General features: G+C 37.4%; 1 protein-coding gene and 1 long non-coding RNA gene across 2 annotated transcripts in view; both read right to left on the reverse strand.

Annotated features, from left to right (window-relative positions):
• The window catches only part of LOC5567811 (division abnormally delayed protein), a 329,501-nt gene that overhangs the window by 226,300 nt on the left and 75,770 nt on the right, over positions 1-27,431 (reverse strand). The window lies entirely within an intron of this gene.
• LOC110675325 lies at positions 12,610-13,203 on the reverse strand. Its single transcript, XR_002499374.1, has 2 exons — positions 12,842-13,203; positions 12,610-12,782 (listed from the first exon to the last, which is right to left on the reverse strand). It is a non-coding gene; the product is annotated as an uncharacterized LOC110675325 (long non-coding RNA).

Consider the following 27,431-nt stretch of genomic DNA (forward strand, 5'->3'; position numbering starts at 1 on the left):
AACTACTACGGCTATGTGGGTTGCGTGCTAAAGTGTGTAGCATTCATTCTTTTTCAACTAATTTAGTTTCTATATTAAAAAATCTACTTAAGTCGAAGTTATGACTCACTTTACTTTGTTTTGTTTCTTTACTGTAAGTGTTAAAAAAATCCGTGTATCATTTCGTTTCGTATCGACATGAAAAAAAATATCCATATCGCATATCCTTAGACCGTCTTACCGCTTTTCAATCGTTCATTCCTTTGACCAGCCTGCATTTGAGACTGGCGTTGAATTTTTGCTGTTGGTTGGAAGTATGTCGACATCTCCGACGGATGTTTGAGCATGCCCAAAATACGCAAATTAATGGCTCTGCCATGGCCAGACAAAACCGCCTGCCTGACTGCCTTCCCAAACAACGAAAGCCGCGCGGTCAAGAGGGTGTATTTTCGTTTTCGGAAAAGACCCCATAATCAATGGTTTTGTCCGCCTGAGAACAACTACGACCTGGCCAACCGAGCGAGAGCCGTGCGAAGTGAATGAGTGTGACGCGATAGAAATATTACATTACGTTTTAGATTTGACAGCAACCCGTCATGGTACCGTTCCATTTCGAAGGAAATCGTCAAACATCGCAATCAATGCTCTCACTTGATGGGGCCGTAAATATGAACGAGAGCGGAGCTGTCCGAATAGTGGACCGTGAAGGTCATGGGCGTAGCCTGGACCTCCAGGGGTGGGACGGGTTAGCGGCCTTAAAAGTATATTCAATTCCACATAAAACAATCATTACAAATAGCCTTGCATATTTTAGCATGGAGAGTATTCTCTAAGGTATCTCAAAAGTTCACCCTATCAATAAAACTAGTAAGCTCAACGTCCAAATAGTAGATAAGGATGTTATAACCAAAGTTTTATTTGGAGGGAATTCTGAGAAATTACGTTCAGAGGTTTCCACGTTATTGTTTTTGAAAAATATAAAAAAATTGCTCTGCAAAATTTCTTCTGCATTTTTTAAATTATTTGAGGATCCCTTGATGTCTAAGCTATCTCGAAAAATCACACTTTTTTTAAGTTTGTTATTAAACTGTATTACAAATTTAATAATATGGTTATCAATATCCTTATTAGCAACACTTTCAGCCTAAGGCTTATTCATCACGATTTTTTTTATCATCCAAAGTAGTTATTAAACTTAACGCTAATATCATTAATTATCTATGGGAAGATAGGAAATTTTATAAGTATATCTTTGTCGAGGACATCACTAATGTTATACGTTATAGATTTACTACGGGTGAAAATATGACTTTCGTTGTACTTTTGCTAAACATCATACAAATGTGATTCAATATCCAACATGTGTTCTCATAAACCGAAAAAGTTTATGCAAAGGCAATGCACTTATTTAGATAAAAAAAATTGGTAAGGATAGGTTTGGTAGACGGTTTTAAGAAATTAAGGTAGTATTTAGCTTATTTATTCCTCCATAGCAAAAGAATATTTATTCCATCCATAGCAAAAGAACTATACTAGTTTTAAGTTTGATGCCCACTTTGGATGATTTAAAATGAAAATGTTCTAAAACGTCATACTTTTGAAATACTGGAATCTATGTGACCAGTTTTCGTGAGAAACCAAAAGTCAATAATTTTTTCAAGATAATTTCCACAAAAACAATAAAATAATAGATTTGACGAGATTTTATAGAACTACGAAAAAAAATTATATAAGTCACAAAAATCATACATTTTCTCAAAAATCATAACGGGGCAACCTATAAACGTAATCTTTCTCCCTGCTTACAACAATTTGGTTGTAATATCCTTATCTACTGTTTGGAAATTGTGCTTCCAAGTTTTTTGAAAGAGAGGAATTTTAGGACACCTTATTAGCCAACCATACTTTTTTCACAGTGAGCAAAGTAGAGTCGATAACGCATCTTGGGTCAATATGTGGCTGAGTTAAAAATCAATTTAACGGTTTTAAAAGTTTCAATCAATCAATCTGACTCCAACTCAGCTTGGTTTTATATTTTAGAGTACGGACGTTATAGGAGAACTAAATTAGCCACTGAGACCAGCCGTGGTCTTTGGTATTTTTTCAGTTATTCAAATATTCCACGAAACCAATCAAATATTGATCAATTGGTCTCTTTCTTGTGGAATTCCTTTGGGAAATTTATAATGACAGGTATCCAATAATTTCTCAAAAGATCTTTTTGATATGTATCTAAAAAAAATCTTTAACGATTTCCTTCAAATATCCATTTAGGTATACTTTCTCAGTTTCTTTTAAAATTCACGCAAAAAACTATTCCAAAAATTTAAGAATACCTCTGAAGGCCATCGCAAACCCTACAGATATTTATATTAAAATATACCTAAGAATTGATTAAGAAACTCCTCGAAAATGGCAACAATAGTTTTAGCAGGAGCTCTCTCTGAATTCCTTTTCGCACAATCCTGCGTGGTCTGTAGGGATTTGAATTCTAAACTTGTAACCAACTCAGTTATTGGATCACCAAGTGGCTCGGTAGCTTAGTTGGTAAAGCGCTCGTCTAGCATACAAGAGTCTTGGGTTCAAATCCCAGCCGAGCACGTGGAGTTTTTTTCATAACTTCACCCATAATTTGTCCATCTTAACCACGCATAATGAGTTAATTAATTTATTTTTTACAATCCAAAGATTTTAACTAAACTCATCTACAGCATTTTCCCTAAAAATCATTAAAAATTCATGCGGACGATTGTTAAGCAATAACCTTAGAAATTTCACTGATGATTTTTTCTAAACATATTTCTAGCAATAGTATACTCTTGGATTCCGTGGATTTTTTTTGGTTCTTTCACTGAGATGTTGAAGGCCAAATGACCGTTAAATCTGAAGGAAACATTGGATGAAATCTTGAAAAAAACTCAGCAATCATTCCGAAAATATCCTTGTAAGAATTCTTCGCTGAAAAGAGTTTGGGAGATATTTATCTGGCATGTTTCAGATACACAGTGTAAATGAAAATATAATACTTAGAGAGATAATTCTAGTTTAATTTCTTAATATATTTAACAAAGCATTTTTTGAAGATCTTCGAAAGAATTCCTTAGGAATACTAGAGGAAGAATTCCATGATTAGTTCCATGGAAAAAACTTCATTGAAACCCTAAAATTGCTCAGGGAAATACACGCTCTTAGATTTTTCATGTAATTCCTTGATGTTTAAGTATAATTAAAGAAGCAATACTTGAACACATTCCTGACATTTCCAATTATCTAAAGTATTCTGCTGACTTCCTAGAATAAGACTAGAAAGCCTTCAGGGGGATACTCAAATAACAGTTGCTATAAACTAAATAATATAAACTAAAAAATAGCTATAAACTAAAATATATAAAAAGCTGAAAGTATCTATACAGTAAATTCTGATGAAATTTAGAAGGAATATTCAGAAAAATCTCAGACGGAATTTGTTAAGAATTTATACCAAGAACAATGCTTGAAGGTGTTCTTAGTGTAATTCCGAGTCGAATTTTTAAAAATCAAGATTGATGATTCCTTCTACCAATTTTGTAAAAGATCCAGAGAGAGAATTGAAGCATTTTTTAAAGCAATGTCTGAAAAAGTTCTTGAAGGAGTTCTCAGAGGTAGCGAAACACAGATTGAATTAAATACCGATGCAATCCTCCAATAATTTCCAAAGGAAATTTTAATAGAAGGGATTTTAGGAAGAATCCTTCAAAGAGATTATGGAGTAGCTCATGGCAAAATCCCAAGAGAACTTCTTCTTCTTGGCATTAAAGTCCTCACTAGGACAGAGCCGGCTACTCAGCGTAATGTTCCAAGAGCACTTCCACTGTTATTAACTGAGAGCTTTCTTTGCCAAAATCACCATTTTAGCATTCGTATATCGTGTGGCAGGTATGATGATACACTATGTACAGGGAAGTCAAGGAAATTTCCATTACGAAAAGATCCTGGACCGACCGGGAATTGAACCTCCTTGAAGACACCTTCAGCATGGCTTTGCTTTGTAGCCGCGGACGCTAACCACTCGGCTAAGGAAGGCCCCTTAGCCAAGAGAACTATCAGGAGCAATTTATGAAGGAACATTACTGAAAAATTGATGAAAGAAACCCTGGACGAACTAAGCAAGGAATAAAAGAAAGCAGTTAGACTGATGCAAATATTAATTATCTTTGGGAACTGGTACCTTCCAAGTGATCTTGAACATAAAAAGGGGGAGTATTAAAAACAAATATAGCAAAAAAAGTGTAATGCAGAAAAGTTAAATTCAACAATGTTTAATTCAAATTTTGTTGAAAACTTTTAACAAAAAAGTAATGTTATGCTTTACACCATCTTAGTTTGTTCTTGGCGTAGTTGTTACACCAAGTTTTTTGACTTTGAAAACTTTGAAGCCCTTATAGGTTTGAACAAAACATAAATTGTCACCACCCGAAGTTTCGAATTATCGACAAATTTGAAGAAATTCATAAATAAAATTCTTAGAGGCATTCACACTTTGAATTATTATTAAGGACTCGCCGGAAAGATACTAGGTACTCTCAAAACCGATTTATGGAATAACTTGGTGTGGTTATTGGAGAACTCTTAGATACATCTCGGAAAATATCTCTGAAACATGAAGTTACATTCCGGGAGGAGACAAGGTAACATGTATGTAATATTTGAGTAATATATAGGTAATATAAATTCCTAGAACCGTGGAGAAGTGGGGGGGGGCCTGCCTCCTCGGATTACGCCCTTGTTGAGGATGGAGTTACTGTGAAAGCGCCTACTAACAACGGAATGCGGACAACCTGAACCATAAAGGTCCACATTTAGCGAGAGCTATAAATCTTGGGGCTGCCCAGACCAGATGAATGAGGCACACCGCATGAAACGGGAATGCAAAATCGAATTTTGGCACCAACTCCAATACAGAGGAGAGCGAGAGGGCAAGTTCATACATTTCCTTCCTCTTTTTTTCATTTGTTCGATGGTGGTCTCTAGTTATGGTTTGAACAGTGACTCTCAACTTTCAAATGACAAAACGATAAACAAATACACTGAAATTTAGAGCTGCTGTAACATGACAAATGATACGTTACGGAATTTCTTATTCCAATCTGTGAAAAGAAAGTAACTCTTAACACTTCAGTCGTCGCGCTGTTGTATTTTGTACAACACTGGTGAAAAAACCTCGCGTTTGGTTCACAAGAGCAGCGTGGTGGTGCTGACGGTGGCCAACCACGCGACGACTGGAAGGTTAAATGTGTGTTCAATCATTGAGAAATACTTATCCGAGTACAGCCACCAGTCAGTTCCAATCCACATAATTTATGATCAATTCTGCCGCAAGTTGAACGATTTTTCAAGAACCCAACAAGAGGTGAGCTCATCACTTGCGTGCTTGGCGTTGTGTGAAACCGTAAACAACGGAACATGGCAGTAAAATTTTAATTGAACACTATTTTCGAATGCCGCAAATGTGTGCGAGAGGCTAAATCTGAATCCAAATCGGTCCCTCAACAATTTGATCTATGGGGTTAGTGATTAAAGCCGAACTGGTGGGCAGGTTTCGCGGCTCAGCAGCATATGTTCATTCCGATCGCAGACGACAACGACGACGATAGCCTTGCTCTGTTCTACAACGCGAACTCCGAACCGGAGCAGTAAATCGTGCAAGTGATTTGTCGAAATTCAAAAATAAACAAATGTGTCCGATGTTTTCTTATGACACCATAGTCAGTGTGGTGCGGGCGCTATTGCCCGAGCGGACGAAAATTGCTGCGGGATACCAAACTAAGGTATTCAATATCAGATAAATTTCAATGCTTACTATATGTAAAAGGTATGAAAAAACCGAAAATATGACAAAAGGTCGAAAGACAAAAGGTCGAAGAACAAAAAAGTCCCTTCGTAAATCTTTTTTCAAATAAGGAATAATTTCCCACCATGCAAATCGTTTTCAACCTTTTGTCCTTCGAATTTGTGTTCTTTCGACCATTTGTCTTTCGAGCTTCTGTCCATATACCGAAAAAACCCTGCATAAGAATTTTCCCAAAAAATATGTCTTATTTCATATAGAAGAGAAATTTTTTAATAGTAGTTCAACAACTCAAGCAGCCCTTAATACATCATTGATAATATATAATATTGAAAATATTGTGTAAACCATCAAAAATACTTCATTGAGGTATTCGAAAGCTATAGAGAACCACTTGAGGTATTGCACTACTAGTGAAAAATTTCACTTCTATGTGAAAATTTATCACGTATTATTTAGGTTTTCCAATACATGATCGAATTGTCAACATTTGGAGAATTTAACTTCTTACATAGGGCTCTTTTATACCTTATTCAGGTGGGAAGTATTGAAAACTATCTGACACTACACAGTTAAAAATAATGAGGATTACACGTCATGTAAACTTCATTCATGCGATGTAAACATGACGTCATGTAAATTTAAGTCTGAAATCATGTAAAATTGTGTTATATGTCATGTAATCACTCAGGATCCTGCTGGATTACATGACAAATAATTGAAGTTTACAAGACATATCATGTAAATTAGACTGGCCCAGCTTAGTATGGGAGAAAATTAAAGTTGTTTAATTCCACGGGGCACCCTCCAGAATTATACCTTAGAGTTAGGAGAAGACTTCCTGAAAGTTTCAGCTCATTTGGTCGTTCCATGAGCTGGCGCATTTGAATTGAGATTAATATGGGATTTTCAGCTCAAACATATGGGATTCAGCGCATCATCGAATGTTTGATTCAGGAAAATCGTCGATCGCGTTCAATTGCACCCAGATTGTCAAAAACACTACTTGATACCATAGCAGACAATATTGTAGAAGGTTGTATCATGATTAAAATTGATAAAGTTGGTGTTTAACTATTTGAAGCAGATTTGCTAAGCTCATGCTATACTGCTATGTATTTCCTCAACACTAAGCGCACCATAGCCACCTATGACGCTGAGCGCTACACAACGCGCATGCCTATATGTGACTGTACGGGAGGCTGATCTAAGCCTAACTTTCAATAACTGAAATGCTAATGAAAACGAGCTTAAACCTAGATACAACCTTCTGCAATTATGTTCATTTGGGTATCAACTAGTGTATTTGCCATTCTGGGCTCAATTGAACACGATCAACTAGTATACGGAACGAAACAGTTACATTGGGTCAATTCTCAATATATTTGGAACGAATATTCCCTACAAACTTCAAATTGAAAACGCCAGCTGGAGGAGCAACCAATCGAGTTGAAATTTTGTGAGCGCTTTTTTCATACCCTAAGGCACATATCTAGGGGGTGCCCCGTTGAGTTTTAACAGATTTTGGTTTTAGGGCCAGTCTAATGTAAATATCCATGATATTCCACGCTCCAATTATGTGCATTATATGTCTCAGAAATTTACACGTTTCGTTCGAACTGTGTAGGGTGTTCCACCTAATTTGGCATTCTGCAGCAATTTTCTTCTGCTCGGGTACCATGGCTGCGAACTCACGCGGATCGATGACGAGCGATGCCGGATGATCGATATTTATGATCGTTCGATGCTAACGATCGCCATCGGGAGTGATTATGACGGCGACGGAAGCACCAGGTCTAAGATGACGAATGAATTTAAATCGATCATAAATTGACTAGTTCCGACTAGTAGCGATATACAAATGTTGATGAACGAAAGATTGTTTTACACTGAAGATGGAACATCATAAATGTTCTTAATTTCACAAAACTGGTTCCCTGAAAACTGGAGTGACCTAGTTTTTAAGTTGTTATGATCATCTCACACAATATTAAATTACCATAACAGATCTAAGTCCATACCGAAGAGTTGAGACAGCATTTTTGTAGATAATTGGTTGATTAATCTCATTGAAAATATTGAAGACTTTGTGTTGGTTACCTGCAACGAGAAAGAAAAAAAAAGATTGTCAACATTTTTTACGTTTATAGAATGAATAACAAAATATTTCAACATTACAAGAAGATGATTAAAGAGATAAGGTAACGAACTACTCGGGCTTCCATGATTCACTTTAGCATGGTTTTTTTTTAGACTGAATTGACTGAAACTTGACTAAAAGAAGCCTTCTAAATCACTTATCAGCAGGAAGTAGCTTTGAACTAAGTTACTAATCTCTATTCATTCTCTTGTTGTTTCAGCTGAACTTTGTATTCCGAAAGTCGCATGGAATGTATTCACTAAGCCCTCTCTACCATTCAATCCGAAGCTTCACGTTCAACAATGTTGCAACGTCCCGTAGCCCCCACCATCCATTTTAGACAGAGAAACATCTAAATTTGCATCTGCATCACATTTCATAACCGTTATTGTCAAATCGCATCGCGCTATCTGCTCAAAGCCAAGATCAGAAATCAGCAGCCGAAAAAAAAACGAAACCAGTCAACGTATGCTTTGACCGGCGCCATCTTGCTGCTCCAGTTTGCACCAGTTCCCATAGAGAGGAAAGGAATCAGTTCGACGAGCCCCAGCAAATCCCCGGCCGATTTGCATATGATTAAAATTAAGTCGTACATGTTTATCATTTCCTATTAGCATATCACACAGAACGAGATGCGTTTAGGCATAAATGAAGAAGAAACTCGACCCGCGCTTGGTTGGACCGCCCAAAAGTAACACGAGCAGGGCTACCAACCGGACGATTGAGTGAATTTCCGTTTTCTTCGTGGCCGACCAGACTGGCACTAGATGACAAAATGTAAATAGTCAACGTCAATGTTTTGAAAATGAACCGATTCCCCTGGTCGCTGGTGTTTATGTTGAACCTTGCGGAGTTCTTTCTTCTCCATCTGCTGTGGGGAGTCGTCCGTCATCATCGGTGCTGGAAATTGATGATTCAACACGCAAGCAACTAATTTTATTTTTCAATTCCGTATATTGTTTGTTTACAGTGCGGCGTTTGAATGACAAATCGACCACCATTCGGACAGTAGTTCTTCATATAGAAAGTGCATTGAGAAAGTTTTGGCATTTTTCGTAAAAATAAGGGGACTCCCCTCCCCTATTTCATTGTAAACGCCCTTTAGTAAAAAAAAAATATTAAAAAAAAATCAACAGAATGGCTAAACTCTTGTATTGAATCCTCATTTTTCAGCTTTTATAACGACCATTGCAAATTTAACAACAAATGCAAGTGCTCCCCTAAAACTGCCCTCCTGAAACTCTTGTAAAACGTGAATTTTCATATAATAATTTTTAGAATTAAATTTTAAAATATAAAAGATAAGTACCAGTAATTGATTTTGACCTATTGAACAACTTAAACATGTTTGTAAAATGCAATGATACTAGAAAATACTTATGAAAATGACAATTTTCTTATAGTAAAAAACACATCGGAAATGTGCGTCGAGCTTTAGTTATATGTTTCATCGGTTGCGTTCTTTGATAATGTGATACGAATAATTTAGTTTAGATTAGACCTTTAACAAAACATCAAAAATGTCTGACTCTGTATTAATTTTCTCTAGTGATGTATGTTTCACATGTTACAATCAAATTCTTCAATAGATTAAATAGTTGCATTGTAGTTACCACTAAATACTTTATCCTTCAGGGGTGTTCTTGGAACTGACGGCCTGCCCCCATTACACAAGAACCAGGGGCCTAGACTGTCATTGCGGGAAACGCACAGCTATTTAACAAGACCATGCTTAGAGTTGTGGGTTTGAATCCTGCCGGTCTTGAATCGTAATTTTTTTTCGACTCTTCAGTACATAGAGTATCTTTGAACTTGTTTGTGTTGGAGGTATGAATTTCAAGAACATTAGTAAATACTAGTAGGCGTAGAAATTTTGTTTTGTTCAATTGTCATTATAGTTTTTGAAAAAGAATGATTATTAACCGAATAATAATCATTCTTTTTCATTTTCAATTAAACATTTTTTTTCACTGGATATTTCAACAGTTTATGGATCCAGACGACAGAATTTTGTTGAGCTATGTTTACCGGGGCTGACAAAATCGGAACATTACTGTACTGACAAATGGCGAAAAGGTGTTGTGATACCAATGGTGAAACTGTAGTGCCCGCAGACAATGGAAGAGGAGTACCGTTCCGGTGTTTCTGAAGGACTTGATAATTGTGCCAGTGTTGTCATCAAATCTGATTTCTGAGCCAGCAATCACTAAACGTGGCACAGTGGCCCGAAGCTGGCCAAATATAAAAAAAAATGAAGTTTGCATATTCCTTCTTGAATATTTTTTCTTGATTTCTTCAGTATTGAATAACAATTCCCCAAAGTTTCAGATCGATCGGTGTATATTTCGATTTTTAATAGTATGTGACCTGGAGAGATGTCAGCTGAAATTGACCCTTTTGAATTTTTCAAATTTCGTGAAGGTTGTTATATAGAAATTGAATTTTCTGTACTAGACCATGACCAAATCTTTCTCAACCGGTCTCGTTCGAAAGAATGTACCTTAGGCTTTATTTTGAAGATATTTCCAACTACATATGACATGTTTACCATATGAGAATGTCAAGAAGTGTATAACGTAAAGCTCCTTCAAAAATAAGGCATTTTTTCAAAGGTAGTGCAAGATATCTGGGAAACGCTCTAAAATGATCATTAACTTCTCAATGTGTGGCAAATATTCCATAGTATTCGATGCACTATGGCTTAACTTGCGCTTTTTTTTGCGCCAAGATAAAAAAAAAGTTTGGTTACACTACGAATCAGCCCATTAGACCATCTTACTGGATATAGATACAGGTCGGACTCGATTATCCGGAAACTCGATTATCCGGTGACTCGATTATCCGGAATTCGATTATCCGGAATTTTAGACTCGATTATCCCGAATTTGTTTTTTTGATGTCCATGTTTTTTACTTTTTATGCATAAATCTGAGATCATTTGGTATTGCACTATACAATATCAATAGTTTTGCAGTTTTGAACTTATTTAAGAAAAAAGGGGTTTGAAAAAGTGATTTTTGTGTATGCTGTTCAAAAATTTTGTTTTATTGTAAAAACCCCTACTGTTCCTAAAAATAATTTTTGGCTACGCCACCGCATCATATGAATAAAACAACCAAAACAGATAATATGTAAGTTCTTTTATCGAAGATTTCAACTTATTTCTTAGTGATTCGATTATCCGGAGGATTCGATTATCCGGTGTAAAATAAAAATCGATACTCCAGATAATCAAGTCCGACCTGTATTGCATTTTTCACCATTATAAGCTCCCGAATTAATTCAAAAACCACCTCGAGCTTGCACACGTTATTTAACTTTAAATTGGCATCGAAATAATGACGTTTAATTTGTTTTTGATCTGGATAAGAATTTCATTGATAGAATTAAAATAATGTGCTGTTTTAAACTAATTATATCAAATGTACCGGAAACATCGGTTTTCTCTTTCATAAACTAGTTCTATCAAATTACCTCTAATATCATGTTTTGACATATAATTAGCATTTTTTAACGTTTTGAGTGAGAATTGTACTTTTGGCCAGCATTTGTATGGGATGCGGCCACTGTGTGTGGGTTTATACTTGTTTGTAAAACTAACGAATGCTATATCATGAAAGATGATAATTCTATTGTTGTAGGAAGGAAACGAGGAGAACTTTACAGATTAGATTTGTAAAAAACAGTCTAAACCAATATTCAGACGAAGAAAAAATAGTATGTGGGACTTCCGCTAATGGGGAGGAGTATTGGAGATATGAATTGCAAGTAGATTCGAAAACATAGTAGGGTAGAATCACCGGTTTTGGCCATACGCTAGTCGTAGCCATAGTTTTACATATCCAATAAGCATGAAATATTTGTTGTCCAGTAGACAAGATTCACATGATAGAGCTACATTCATTTACTCGTCCGAATCAATTCAAAAAATAGGGGAAATAAATCATTTCCTTATAATTTTAACTCTCATACACTTAATTTGGCCAGAGCACTCCTACTTTGACCACTATCATTAGAAATCAATGTGACTGGCCACTTTCGGAACCAAAGCTAAATCTCTGACCACTGGTCCTATATTGACAAACGTGATTTTCAAAGCAAAAAAAAATGGTTTCAGCTCAGTTCTGATATTTTTGTTTGAGTTTACGTCAGATATATGTTTGCTCAATTTTCTAATGTTTGTTTCTAATTTTCTAAATATTGGTTCAAGTCAAAAAATCAAATTCTTTTTTCTGAGTTTATGTCGCACCCCTGGATTCCAACTCAAGTTTTGGGTAAATTATGTTTTCCGTGTGCGTTTCGAAATGTCAGATAGGAACAATTCCAATGTTCATAACCTCAGTGGTTTTTGTTCACGATGTGTACGTTTAACATGATCTAAAGGAATCTATTACATTTCGTCAAAAGACATTTGATTGAAAGTACATTTGGTCAAACGGACAATTCATTTGGTCGAAAAGTATTAAATTGTAATAGGAAACATAAGGACTGTTCATTTTATAAAGTGGAAACTTTGTTTATGCTATATCTTTTTTTATTTATTGATAAAATCATAATCGGTTTTCTGTGTATCGTTCAACTATTATTCTACAATGCTATGAAAATATATAGCTACTGGATTCGGCACTGCAGTCTTGGGAGGAATCAAAACGATGTTTTTAGATTTTTCCCGACGTTTCGACTCAGAATCGAGTCTTCTTCTGGGGATACTGTAATTAGGGGAATGTTATTTGTTTTGTTACATGTTATGTTCGTTCACTTACATTCTACTTAATCGTTCTTCGTGTATGTTAACATATAACTGTTGGTGTCAAGGTTTTGGAATTTGTACATGGGCTGTGAACAGACGTAAATTTAAGTTTTATAATTTAGTATGTTACTACGATAGAACCTACATATAGTATTAAGTGAAACGTAGCAACTTTTCTTTGAATTTCACTTAATATAGCCACTTTAACTGCACTACACATCTGAAGGCGGTAACGGTTGGTTCGAAGATGGTGGTTGACTTGAAATTTGACGATCTTGAAATGTTTCATATATGGTTTGTAGGATGGCTGCGTATGTTGAATTTAAGCTACTAATATCTGTGCGATGGTTTACTGTATGTGGTGTATTAGTGATATGACACATTTCCAAAAAGGTAAGTGTATTTATGTGGTTGCTACTGTCTAATACTGTTACGTGATCCATATCGAAACGGTGGTCGTGGTCAATACAATGTTCGATAAGTGCTGTTTTCTCTTTTAGTGAAAATATAAGATCTTAGAAAATGCTTTTGGTTGAAGAGCTAAATAGTGTTTCCAAAAACTCCTAAGAAAAGCTGTTTGTCAAAGTTACCATTATTTTTCGCAAATAAAATCGATTTTGATACAGCAGTGTTGCCAATTTTGATGATTGTCAATGTACTTTGATAGGTCTTCTAAGAATGAAGCAATTGTGTTTCTATTGTGCTTTAAATGTGGCGTGGGGACTTAATAAGTAACTCTATGAAAGCGTAAGTTATTTTTCATATTAATACTATATTAGCACTTACGTCAAAACGTACTTTACACCAAAAAAATTCTACTCATATAAAATTCCCTTCAAATTTAAAACATTGTTTCTTTAAAAATATACGAGAAAAATGATTTTATTTTATCTGTGAAATTGTTGCTCCAAAATTAACTTGATTTTTTCCATCAGGCTTCTGATTGATGATGCTTTCGAAGAATAAGCCTTTTTTGAAAATAAGAAATATAAATTATCGAATTTTCCAGCCAATTTCTAACAATCATTGATTTTGATAACCTCCAAAAATCGACCGTTCTAATCGTTGTTCCATATTCGTGTGAAATTTCATTATTTTGGAAATTTTTTATTATCACAACATTGTACAATACTAGTCGAACGATGTGCAAAAAACCGATTGAATATTAAAAAGATACAGCATGCACCAGGTGTTATAAAATGAACAGTCCTTATGGTATTCGGCGGACAGAAATTGAGATGACTTTTGACATTTGTCGTTAAGACAATTCGATAATTAAAAAAGATTAATACGTAGATGACCCGTACTATTACTCGTACCTAGTTACATTTACTTGATTAACATTATTGTAAATTGGGGAGAGTATTTTTTTGGGTTTAAAAGCTCTTAAACGAACTCCAAGCCATCTAAACCACCAATTAATATCCAAATGTCATTATTTATCAACTAGGTCCGAGCTCTAAAGACAGCAAAGAAAAAAAAATGTCATTATTTCGTGATTAAATTTGGTCAACGTTTCTCTGTCAGTACTCCTATGCGTTTTAACATTGCTTGCTGTCTTTTCTTAATCAGGCCATTCTGCGATTCGAGTGAGTTGAAAAGAGCTGATCTCAAATGAAATTAATTTGATTTTTATAATCAAGTCTCAAATCAGCTTTGCTGATACGCAGAATCACACGTTTGCTCAACAATTGTAGTTAAGTTGAAAGTCATAATAATTTGATTGAATATGAGTAAAAAAATAATTAGATTTAGTTCCGTCATCAGCTCTTAATTTCAAAATAATACATGAACAAATAGATGTAAGAAGCTTGAAAATTGTGAAAAACAAAAGTTGAAGAATGATATTATTTTAAAAAAATAAGTTGTGTTATATAGAGAGTAGTAAATATGATAGCAACGTAGTAAAACATAAACTGATTAATTATTGACCTTTGATGAAAGTAATGATGCCCAAAGAGACCATTTATTAAATGTCATAAAGTTCAATACATGCTTTCCATTGAGTAAAAATTTCAGTTCGGCTAATTTCAAATGGTATTTTAATCAACCATTTTGACCAAATGTTCATTCGACCAAATGTCCCTTCGACCAAATGTACTTTCGACCAAATGTACTTTCGACCAAATGGCTTTCGACAAAATGTCATTCGACCAAATGTCCTAAAGCCTATCTAAAGTGCCAAAGTACAAATTTGAACCTAAATCAGCTGTTATTTCTTTCAGTTCTTCAATTTCTATTATTTCAGCTATTTCGAGTAATTAAAAAAATAAATAAGATATCATTAGAAATTTTAGGACTCTATTAGCATTACCATTATCATTAGCATTAAGAAATTCTCACAAATTCGTAGGTGGTACAGTCCTAGACGGTAAATGGTTGGGCATGGCGTACCATAGCCACCTCAAGTACCTGCAGGAATAAAATAGACCCCTTTGTGCGGTCCATAACCTCTAGCCCAGCAACTCCTATCCCTACCCGCTCCCGGTACTGACCGGGCTACGAGTAACCTTGGGGAAGATCGGGTAACCAACCCCGGTTGGAACTTTTGTCGTATGCTGATAGGGAAGGGGGATTTGCTGTTGCTTCTGCAAACCTGGAGCGTCTGTACTCCATGTTAGGAGCGGCTCACAACAGCGCCCATGACAGGGGCGGCTGATCATCGCCCGAGTGCCAGAGAAGGACTCTAAGCTAAACTGCGCACTATGGTCCTCCGGAAATCTAGGGGATTGGTGTCAGGCCCTGCAAGCCAACCGTAAAAGTACATCACCATAGGAAGGTCGGCAAAGACCACAGCGACGGAAATGGACTAGCGATTGGAAAGTCGGTACGTGGAACTGCAAATTCTCTCAACTTCATCGGAAGGATGGAGGAAGCGGCCATGAGTGAATTGGCGGAATATTGTTGGAGAGGTTTTATCAAGATAATTAATGTAAAACCAAATAATAATAATGTTATAACAGTCCTAGACCGTTGTATGAGGGTTGCCTCTTTCCCGTCCGTTATTAAAGTCAAAGATTTGTGACCAACCCTTAACTCTTAGAGAAGATTGACGCATCCTCCAACGGTCAAAAGCTGTCCTGGCCACGTCCTTGCGAATGCTGAGGAATGAGAAGGAATAATTAATTGAACACCTACTTAAGAAAGATGCAGAGAACTCTGCGACCTTTCATAGGTGTTACGGGATATTGTGGAATATTAATGGGATGGGAAAGGTCATAGGATACGTTTGGTAGACGTTCTGGCACATATGAATAATATTTGGGCATTGGTTCATATTGGAACAAACTCACCGAATTCTGCATTTGGAACCTCTCTGCAATTCACCGTTCAATCGGCCGTCCAAATAAAACATGTCTACACACGGGTTTGTGTAAACGATCCTAATAGCAAAGATCGCATTCGCAAAATAGTGGACAGCACATACAAAAACCGCGAAAAAAAAAATAATTCCGGCGACTCACAAACCGAACTCGCTTGTTTGGGCTTTTTGAATACACTGTCCAGCAAAAACGAAAACCGAGATTCCCGCGACGCGCATTAGAAATTTTAGGACGCAATTCTACAGAAAATCAGGCAAAAGCTTAGAAAAAAAGTATGATAAACGGAATGAAAAGTTTTCTTTACTCAGATAGATTTTCTATGCAATGGAAATTTATAGGATAATATTGTAGGTAGATTCAATCGCATATCTCGGTGGATGACTACATAGACCTGGGCACTAACTAATGCTTCGGCCATTCGAGGTCTGTTTATGTTTTGGTCGTCTCTGTTGTGAAACAGCTTTATCCACTACACTGACACTGTGACTCCGCAGTCGAACCCAGTCAGTGCCGGTTATGAGTAATGGACATTGTTTTGATGGTTTATCACGTTTGGTCGCAATTTCTGCTTGGCCTAGCATTTTCCGGATCAAGGCCCATAGGACGTGAATCGGTTCCAGATGTTTAATGTATAGCGCGCTGGAATGAAGTCATCAGCTTCCCAAATTGTATTAGTAGTAGGTACCACATCGTTGCATATGGGTGATGGATGGGACAATAATCAGCAAAGTCCATTAGTTTCGGACTCTACCCAACCGCAGGGCAGCCTCAGAGAGTCAATAGCACTGAGTTATAACCGACCTACCGACTATCAATTAGTGTGCCTTATGCCATGGACTGTCTTGCGGCCGAGAAACACGTAAGAGCTCCTTCACGATTAGCGTACAACCCAGCCGAAGATGACGACGGCGAGGGACGGCTTAGAAAAGGCATCAGTAACAACACCGAAAGCAAATTAAAATTTGCATAATTTTAATGGGGCTGTCTTTTTCGGAGCTATCCTCGATATCACGCCTGGATATTTGCATAAATTTCGCTTTCGCTCCAAAGCCCGCGGCAGAGTCAGTAAATCAAGCCGGGCATGGATATCGCGAGAGTCAATATGAAGATAAATTAGCACCAAATCGAAGTAAATTAACGAAACCAGATAAAGTCGGACTTTGCTAGGTTTCCGTCAGATTTGGGCAGGACGGGTGTCGTCGCAAAGCTGACTAATACCCGTAGAGTCGTTCCGATAAATGGTGCATCGATGAGCGACAGTGCTTCTGATTAGCATAAAAATCACTGCGATGCTTTTCATTGATGCGCCAATATTTGCATTCGAAATTGCGAATCAAGTGGCTATAAAGGACTGAATGGAAAGCACAAGCTCGTTTGGAGATTGAAATGATATAACTAAAAAAAAGTTAATACCACTTGCATTGGCCTATGCTATTTTTATCCACGATATAACATCTACATCGTCCATAATCGCTCTAGCACAGGGTTGCTCAACGTATGAGCCGTGGACCACATCCGGCTCACGAGGATTTCAAAAGTTTCTCTGACCAAGATCATTCCTAGGTACTATTTCGGTTGGGTGATTCTTTAAAAATAACATTTTTGTACATCTCAAAAATCAAAACATGTGTCTCTAGTGAATTTGGGGCTGCTGATTCTAATGACGCTCCCAGAAATGTTTCAGCACATCATAATTTTAATATTCAGGTCGCCAAAGTTGTATAAAGATGCTGAGCAGCATTAATATATCTTGAAAAGTAACTTTTTCACTGTCTGACTTTAATTCGTTTATAAGAAAACGTTGTGTACTATCCGAATGCCTGTCATACAATATTTTTTTTTGTAAAATGTGTCCTTCGTGGCCGTGTGGCTATATTACCAAACATTTAACTGCATCGATCCAAGGAGCGTTCGTCAGGAACGATTTTCGACTGTGCCACTGAGCTTTGCATGTTAGTCCGTTGTCTAGTGTGCTTCCAGTGACCAATCAACAAAAAATGCACCACCGCTCTGAACCAATACCAGTCCAGCGTATGAATATTAAATTTTACCATCAGCTGTCCCCAAAAGCAGGTCTCCCAACGGTACCGAGCTTGTTCACTCTGAACTTTCGGGTGACCAATCGCCGAAAAAAGCGATTAAAATTATTAATGGCATCTGCATCGATCGGCGAGATCGGAAAGCAATTTATTTTGCCAGCTCTGGCTACTAGCGCTTTGGTTAACTCTCGACGGATGAGCTATTTTAATTCGATATATACACGTTTTTTTTATTGGCCAGCGGAATTGGCAACTGCCATGTATGGGAGAAAATATGACCTCCGAATTGTGTCGTTCGTTGGGAGGGTCAACGTTTATAATAATGGGTTGAAATAATTTCATAGATGGTGGTGGTAGTTTTCAACTCGGTTTCGCTTGCCCGGTCGATGGGAATATTTATTATGGACTTTTTTTGCTTCTTTGTCATGGACTAGAGAGTAATTTTTCTGGTTAAGTTTGTTTGGGCTGGCCTCAGTGGTTTGTGTATAATTTATGAATGCAATTTTTCATCAACCAATGCGTCTGTGATTTCGATTATCGAGCTCCATCGCTTATGAAGTCACTAATATGTCTAGACGATTAAAGCAAAGAGAAAGATATAAAAAAATCCAAAATTTGCAGGTTCCACCTTCAAACAGTTTCGCTCGAAGAAAATAATGCCAACCAAATGGTCTACAATATCTAATTATGATGCATAGATAGGTGCGACTTATTCGCTCCTGTTCGGAAAGATTTCCGAATGTTATGTTTTCTAATTCACAGAGATTCCTTGGAATTCGCGATGTGCGAAAAATAACAAATTATATTGCATGCTCAAAAATATATACGAATGAGAAGCCATCCATCGTTTTTCATATACAAATCTCCCGGTCGGGATTTTAAACCACGAGCATGTAATATAAGGTGATTGTTGTTGCCTCAAAAATTCGGCGCACTATATTCAGTCAGTCAGCCAGTCAGACAGTGAGACGAGAGAGGAAACGCATCGTCGTTGGTTGATTTAAAAATAAAACCGCCAAATGAACAACACCAGACTTTACTACACCAAGAAAAGGACGACGGCGAGGTATGCGGGCGAGCGACGAAGTGGGTTTCTCACATGATGTAGGTAGGAAAAATGTAGCAGAATCTGGCTTGGACCGCTTGGAATGCGCCATCATGGTAGTGCAAACAGTTGGTAGGGGAGAGTGTAGCAATGTTACTGTTACATGTTTTTTTGAACCATTTTTAACTGCAATTTTTTCGACCATTTTTAACTACTACATATTATTATTTTTGCGGTTTGTTATGACAACAGTTACAAATTTCATGTAAGGAACTGTAGAACAAAGTGTCTTTCAGAAGTAAAAATAGTTTTTACCGTTTATAGGTCTTCTTTTTCTTCTTGGCATTACGTCCTCAATGGGCCTGCTTCTCAGCTTAGTGTTCTTGTGAGGACTTCCACACTTATTAACTGAGAGCTTTCTTTGCCAAAGTTGCTATTTTCGCATTCGTATACCGTGTGGCAGGTACGATGATACTCTATGCCCAGGGAAGTCAAGGACATTTCTATTATGCAGTGTTGTGAAAAACTCAATTTCTCACAACTCACGCTTGAGATTTTTCAATCACGCAACTCAGCAGTCAAAAAATCATTGATGAGTTGACTCACCTTTTTGACTCATTGTCTCGTATTTCCACAGTTTGTTGTATTTTCTTCCTAAATAGAGTAACCTAAAGAGTGATCCGCTAAAAATTTCGTCAGAAATTCTTCATAAATCTTCTAGAACCATTTCTAGCAAATTTCATATTAGGGATCAGAGTAAGTTTCTGGAGATACAGTCAGGTGATACTTTTAGAAATCCTTCATCGTAGTGCGGCCCGCGAAGAGCATAAAGCTATTCTCATAGCTGGTCCTTTAATACCTTACCAACTTAGTTTTTGAACTTTTCAAGGCGATTCAACTTCAAAAAAGTTTGATTTTATAAGTGTGAAGTACAGGAGATCAGATCTCCATTATTCAATAGACAAAATTGGATAAACCTATGTCAAGTTCAAACAGATGTTCTCGATAAACGGTAGAGGACCAAACACAATCTCACTGAATAATGAAAAATATAACAAATATTAGGTAGATTCAGAAGCAGATCAATAGCTTATAGGTACAATTTTTGATCCACATAAATTACAAGGAAAACTTGGACAGATTTTCACAAAATGTTGAGCAAGATTGTCTCAAAATCCAAGGCGTTACTGAATCCGATACATTATTAGATCATCATTAGGATTCTGATAAAATCCTAAAGACAATTTTTAGGAACCCTGAACAGGATTCTCACAAAAGCTGGGACTTTTTTCTAAGAAAACCCAATATTTTTTCTAACATTATTTCCTGATATTACTAGATCGTATTCTAACAAAATCCTATGAGATATACTTAAGAGGTTCAAGGCAGAATTTTGAAAAAAAATATCTAGGCTGGATTTTGACAGCATATGGAGCAAATAAATATTCTCGATCTCTCCAAATGATTTTTTATCGCTTTTATTTGATTATACCAAAAACGGCATACTAAAAACCAGCAGTACAAAAAAAATAGCCTGCCACATAATATTGTATCTGAGATTTGTCCCGCGATTCAAATAGGTTGAACAGGCCTGATGTAAGGTAATGAATTTACGGGATCCCACGTGTGAACAACACCAATCAATCATTTTCAAGGATAATAATACGCGAAAACTCATTTCATACCTCCGATTTATTTATCTCATCGAACAAATCATTACGTTCGATCCGTCGAAACGCTCATTCAATCTATTGTATGAAATAAAATTCAATTCGTTATGAAAATGTAAACCATTACTACAGGAACAGAAGTTAGTTACTGCTGCACAACCCTCGCATCGCAAAAATTGCCTAAAATAATATTCGAGTATATGTAATGAACTAGATAAAAAGAATGAAATTGATTATTCACGTTGTTCTACACATGTTATTACAATAATTTGAAAGTAATTAGATTTGCGACGCAAATAATGTGCAGCGAAAACGTTGTGACCAGGCATTGCAGAATTCGTTTTCATTTGATTTAGAAGCAAGATCAACGCAAGTGAAGAAAAACATCACATCTGTTTCGGTCCATAATCAGCAGTGTTTCGCAAGCTGTACCTAACAAGCTTGATAAATAACAGCAGCAAACGAGAATCCCAACGAGAGAGCCGTGATAAAACTCTTTTCTCTCGCTAATTTAACATTGTGGGTAGGTGTTTATTTTACAAGCGTGATAAACAATCCCAATTGTCTGTTCCTCAGGTTTGCGTCTTGTTTCAAAATCTGTAACAGAAGATAATAAACAGACTCTCGTGATGTACTGCAGATCATGATTATTACAGAGTAGACTGGCCCACCTTAGTATGGGAGAAAAATAAAGTTGTATAATTCCACGGGGCACCCGCCAGGATTATTCTTTAGGATTAGAGGAAGACTTCCTGAATGTTTCAGCTCATTTGGTCGTTTCATGAGCTGGCGCAATTGAATTGAAGTTAATATAGGATTTTCAGCTCCAACATATAGGAAACAGCACATCATCTCCTGTTTGAGTCAGGAAAATTGTTGATCGCGTTCAATTGAACCCAGAATGTCAAAAACTCTACTTGATACAATAGCAAACAATATTGTAGAAGGTTGTATGATGATTAAAATTGATAAAGTTGGTGTTTTAACTATCTGAAGTAGATTTGCAATATTGCTTAGTATTCCTCCAACTTAGCTGGGTGGTAGCCACTAAGCGCATCATAGCCACCTATGACGCTGGGCGAGCTGCGACACAAGGTGCATGCACATGTGTGATTGTACGCACGGATAAAAATCTGATCCCCACACCATGATTTACAAATCATGAAATTCATAAATTGGTTAGGTCATGATATCAGGATCACAAATCATGGTTCCTGGAGTCATAATCATGATTCCTCATAAGCGTAACATCCAGTGTGAAAACACTAAGCGGCGCACTTTGCTTCATCACATTCGTATCGATCACTCACAATTCAAGATGACGAAGCGGTTGAGTGGTAGAGTACGTGACTCACAATCGGAAGGTTCTTGGATCGAATCACAATGTATGCTATTTTGAACTTTTTTTTATTTTTCTCGATTATAAACGGATGCGCGACTCAGCATTTTTGGAGTTTGAATCATGATTCCGAGCAATCAGCTACAAAAACCTAACACGTGTGTTGCGTTACGGCAATCTGACTCATGATATCATGAGTCCAAATCATGGTGTATTTTCATAAGACGAAAACACGCTGAAATCATGATATCAGGAGTCATAATCTTGTTTTTGGGTTCTGATTTCTACCCGTGCGGGAGTGCTGATCTAAGCTTAACTTTCAACAACTGAAAGCTTAATGAAAATGAGCTTAAATCCAGATACAACCTTCTGCAACTATGTTCATTAGCGTATCAACTAGTGAATTTGTCATTCTGGGCTCAATTGAACGCGATTAACTAGTGTACGAGACGAAACAGTGACATAGGGTCAATTTTCAATATATTTGAGACGACTATTCCATACAAACTTTGAATTGAATGCGCCAGCTGGGGGAGCAACCAAATGAGTTGAAATTTTGAGAGAGCTTTTTTCTTACCCCAAGGGGGGTGCCCCGTTGAATTTTACAACTTTTTTGTTTAAGGGCCAGTCTATTACAGAGAGTAATAAGCGAGAGATACACCCAATTTTATCAAAATTCAAGCCCTAGTTGTGATATTACAAATTGTTTTTTATGTGTCTTTACTCTCTGTGCGAAATATGCAATCATCTTCATGGAAACATTTTCGATCAATGCTAAAAACTTCTACTTTGGACCAATTTGCAACAGTTTACCCTAATTGTGTGGTTAAGATCACCATTTGTCGAGAGAAAAATGTCAATGAAAAGGTGGTCGTTTGTTCTGTTTGTTTCATTTTGTCCGATAGACACTACTCGCAATAGATAGTCACAGTCACTATAGTCGATAGTGCGGCGAATGAAAACTAATCAAACTACGTTAAATAGATGTCATTAGTTACTGATGTTGTTAATAATTTCTGATTTAAAATGTACTAATGAAAATTGTCAGCTCAATGTCAATTTATCACTTATGCCACATTGTTTTCCAATTAGTTCAGATTGTACCCTTACATACCGTTAAGCAGTCACCACTCTCTCCCTCAAAACCGCCAGTCTATTAGTTCAGTTCCCATACTGAAGGTAACTCGGTGGGTGGGTGAGTTAGTACACGCTAGATTATGCAACGTGTCATGTACCTTTCGCGGGTGTACACAGCAAAAACAACAAAACGGACTACAACGTTGCTAATTTGGGTGCTGCGTATTTTTGAACGGCCGTTTCTTCCCGAACCGCACTCCTGTTCAACTGAATGTAGATATGTAGATTTAGGTGAGTTGTGGGTGCTGCTGGTCCAGAGTGCGATAGAGAGCACAGTGACAGATCACCACAAGGGATCACTTGTCACTCTTTTGAACCATGGGCTGACCGGTGGCAGCAAGCTAACGCACATATTGCGACCGTGGTACCATGGGACAAAATTTGGCGACGAAAGTCCAAAACCCTGTTTTATAACATGAATCATATGAAATTAATCTTACATTATTGCGATCATGTTTGATTGTTAACCGTCAATTTCATTCGATGTGTTACAGAATTTTATTGCACTCCATGCAGTTCACCTTTGTTCAGAAGGAAAACCTGCATTTTCAACCATTTTGAAGGAAATATGGTTTGTGGTAAAAAAATGATCAGAATTTATAGTAATAAATCTTCGAGCTGTTCAATGGAATACCTATAAGTAAATGAGAAACCGAATTTAGTACTATACCATTTAATTCAACTAGAATTTGTATCCTTTGACAGATATTTCAACCTCAACAGTAAGGCCGTCTTCAGTGTCGTGTACTAGACTCGACTTGACTTGAATTTATTGATTTATCATTAATCACCTGATCAATCATTGGTACCCGTTAATCTTTGACACTCTGCTTGAAATTTTGTCGCGAAATTTTGATTTCTGGCCCAAAGTGCTAGGTGTTGGTTGTTGCACTAATATTTCATGCCCAGCAGAGCAGTAACAGATCAAAGTAAAGCGTGACTAAGATTAATTTACTGAGCCAGTGTGTTTCATGCCCAAACTATTTGCGCTGTTTAGTGAATGAATGCTGCTCTTTGAGTTGTGGTTTCGATTCGAATTCAAAATATTTTGAGCCACTGAAAACGTAGAGAAACAAGCGGTCATGTTTCTCCTACCGGCAGCTATTGCATTTCAAAATTAGTCATCATTCTATGAACGTTGACCCTGTCCTGTCTTTCACTTGCTTGGAAATTATTTTTCCAAGAATAAAACACAATTTGTCCTGTTTTCGCCGACCTAAACGATGACTAGTCACCATTCGGGCAATTTTTCATACTCGACCACAACAGTTCTAGAGCTCCGGCTACACGCTTTCCTGTTTTCAACCAAACGCCACCTCACCGGAACACAAGCTGGGTAGCCAGCGGAAAACATTCGTTGTTTGATGTTACGGGCAGACCAACAGAAAACACGGGCAACTCGTCGGGAACTCTGATGGCCAACTAAGCAAAAATCTCTCGGCGAAAAATTGAGTAATCATGTTTAGCATAAATTTCCTGTTTTCCCGGCAAGCTCAAAACTTAGGTACGCCAATACCAGTTCACAGCATTAGGCAGCACAGAAAACTGGTGAAAAATTACAGTCATGCTTCTCCCCAGCACTGTCCCTTCAGCTCGTCTACCCCAAGCGAGGGATTCTCAAACCACGTGCGGACGTCGTTAGGCAGGACTGCGCTTTTCATATTCATTCAGAACTCAGTTTGATGCTCTGAACCCGATAACGAGAAAATAGCAAATCTGTAACAATCACCTACCAAAATGAGCTATGATACCTCGGCCTATTTTTGATTTGCCATTACTTGCATAAATACAAAGAGGTGACGGAAACTATTTATTAGTTGTTATTTTTTGTATAATATGGATGAGTGTGAAAATTCACATATCTTGGATTGGTATTGAAAACCATCGCAATAACATGGTTTGTTCGGTAGATGAAAAAACCGAATTTAGTACTATACCATTTAATTCCACCAGAGTTTGTATCCTTTGACTCGAGTCGAGTCTAGTACACGACACTGAAGACGGCCTTACAGTTGAGGTCGAAATACTCGTATCTGTCAAAGGATACAAACTCTAGTGGAATTAAATGGTATAGTAATAAATTCGGGTTTTTCATCTACTTATAGGTATTCTATTAAACAGCTCGAAGATTTATTATGGTTTGTTATCAATTTGTTACTCAATACCTACTCAATAGCTTTTTGAGCTCTAAAAAACGCTTCACATCGTTTTGTTATTCGTTCAGTATTGAAATACTTCAGTTTTTATTGTGCAAGTGCTATTTATAAAGTTAGTGCTATTATTTTTTGGTAGTTTTCCTCTAATTACCACCTTATGAAAATCATATTATGCTGGTTTTCAATTTTAACAGCTCGATATGATATTTGCCATACTTTCCTGCTCGGGAAGGGAGAGCACGGAAGCAATACGGATTGAAATTTGAACGTACCATTGCAGCTGGTGGTTGGTGCGTGGTGGTGCGGGGTGCCACTTCAGAAGCTCGGCGATGTGAGAAAATGTAGAATTTTTCACCCACCTGCCTCGTTAGTGTTGCCGCTGGATGGTGAAAAATTTTCCTGCCCCCGCCTGCCTTAATGATACCCGGAGAAGCTACTCATAGCCAGCTGGAATCTGGGTCAGCAGTGATGGAATGCGAATGTGTCGAGTGATGTTTTCAAATTATGTTCAAATTTTAGGTGACAGAGATGTACGATTCCGATCGTTGTCGGACGTTTGGTGCGTGTTATGGAAATGAAGAGAAGTTATCAGTCTGGGTCTGAACATTGAATAGAATGACAAACTTCTAAAGAAGAGATAGGCCCAGATAGCTTTAGCGATACACGTGCAGCTGTTCAAGAAGACCGCTGAAGGTTAACGGTTCAAGTCCCGCCGGTCGAGATTTTTTTTGATTTGGTAGTTTTCTCTGCTTTCCAGAGCATAGAGTATCTCCGTGCTTGCCATGCGATATACGTTAGTGCAGGTTGTGCCTTTTTGGTACGTAACTCCAAGAAGAAAAATAAGAAGAAGAAATGTCGCTTATATAAGAAGAAGTAAGGTAAAAAACTACAAAATGGCCTAAACAAGCCATTTTCAGTCATTCGAACAGAATTTTCCAACTATTCCAAAACCATAAAAATCCGCGGGAGAGAGTTTGAGCAACCTTCCACCATATTTTTTTTTCCTGGGAATTTATTTAACGCTAAGGTTTTCTGCTTGAGAGGTTGTCTGGATCTCTAGATTCGTGTCTTGGGGGTTTGGGTTTTGCCTTCGTTTCATTTTCACTACTAAAATCGTTTTTTTCGCGTCGCTGAAGTTATTTTTTCTTTTTAATTTGCACGCGTTCTGAGTGCAATCAAGTTTAGGTTCTCGCGTCGCCGGAGTGATATTTTCATTTTATGAAATAAGCATGTGGATTAAAGTAGCTACAGCTCCTCAATCAAGGATGGATGATGATCAATTTGGTGAGCTCGTTTCATGCTTTTATTTATTATCTATATATTATGACAACTGTGGGAATGGTATTTAAATGAATTGGCTTAACAAAATATGAACAGTTTGTCACTTCAAGTGTCGACATAGACTCTTGAGTTCTGTTTGATCCTTCGACCTTGACGCTTGCTCCTACAGGAACGGGTGATGAGAGCAGAATCAATCGTGTTGCGCGCCGTTCGCGTGGCAAGGTGGAATAGTGTCGCGGGTCGCAAAACGCGTTAGTAGTGTTTGATCCTTTGATCATGTCGCTTGCTCCTATGGGGCGAGTGACGAACACTTGATCGGCGTTCAATGCGTTTATCGAGTAATATCGCGAATCCGGTTAGGCGCATTCATTTCAAATTATACATTTATCGTTTACCAAAACGAATCCCTCTCCCATATCCAAACTCCCAGTGTTTACTTGTGGAAGTGCAGAGGACTCGTCGGCTTCCATAAAGCAAGTAACATGTCAACATTTCCCTCCCATCCCCAAATTGACCTGCATTCGGACGCAGCCGGCGCCGTTATTGTTTATTATAATGAGAGCACCAGTACTTACACATTGAGGATGCTACTGATCACGAGTAGCGTCTGTTGGTTCCCTGTGTAAGTACAGCTGTTCTTGCAATGACGGAGTAGCATCTGCGGGCGGTCAATCATGATCATGCTCATGCATGCACAATATAAAGGATAACTGGAAAATTTTGCAAGTAATCCCTGGACAAATGT

This window comes from Aedes aegypti, chromosome 2 (genome assembly GCF_002204515.2).
Source record: "Aedes aegypti strain LVP_AGWG chromosome 2, AaegL5.0 Primary Assembly, whole genome shotgun sequence".
Taxonomy (NCBI): domain Eukaryota; kingdom Metazoa; phylum Arthropoda; class Insecta; order Diptera; family Culicidae; genus Aedes; species Aedes aegypti.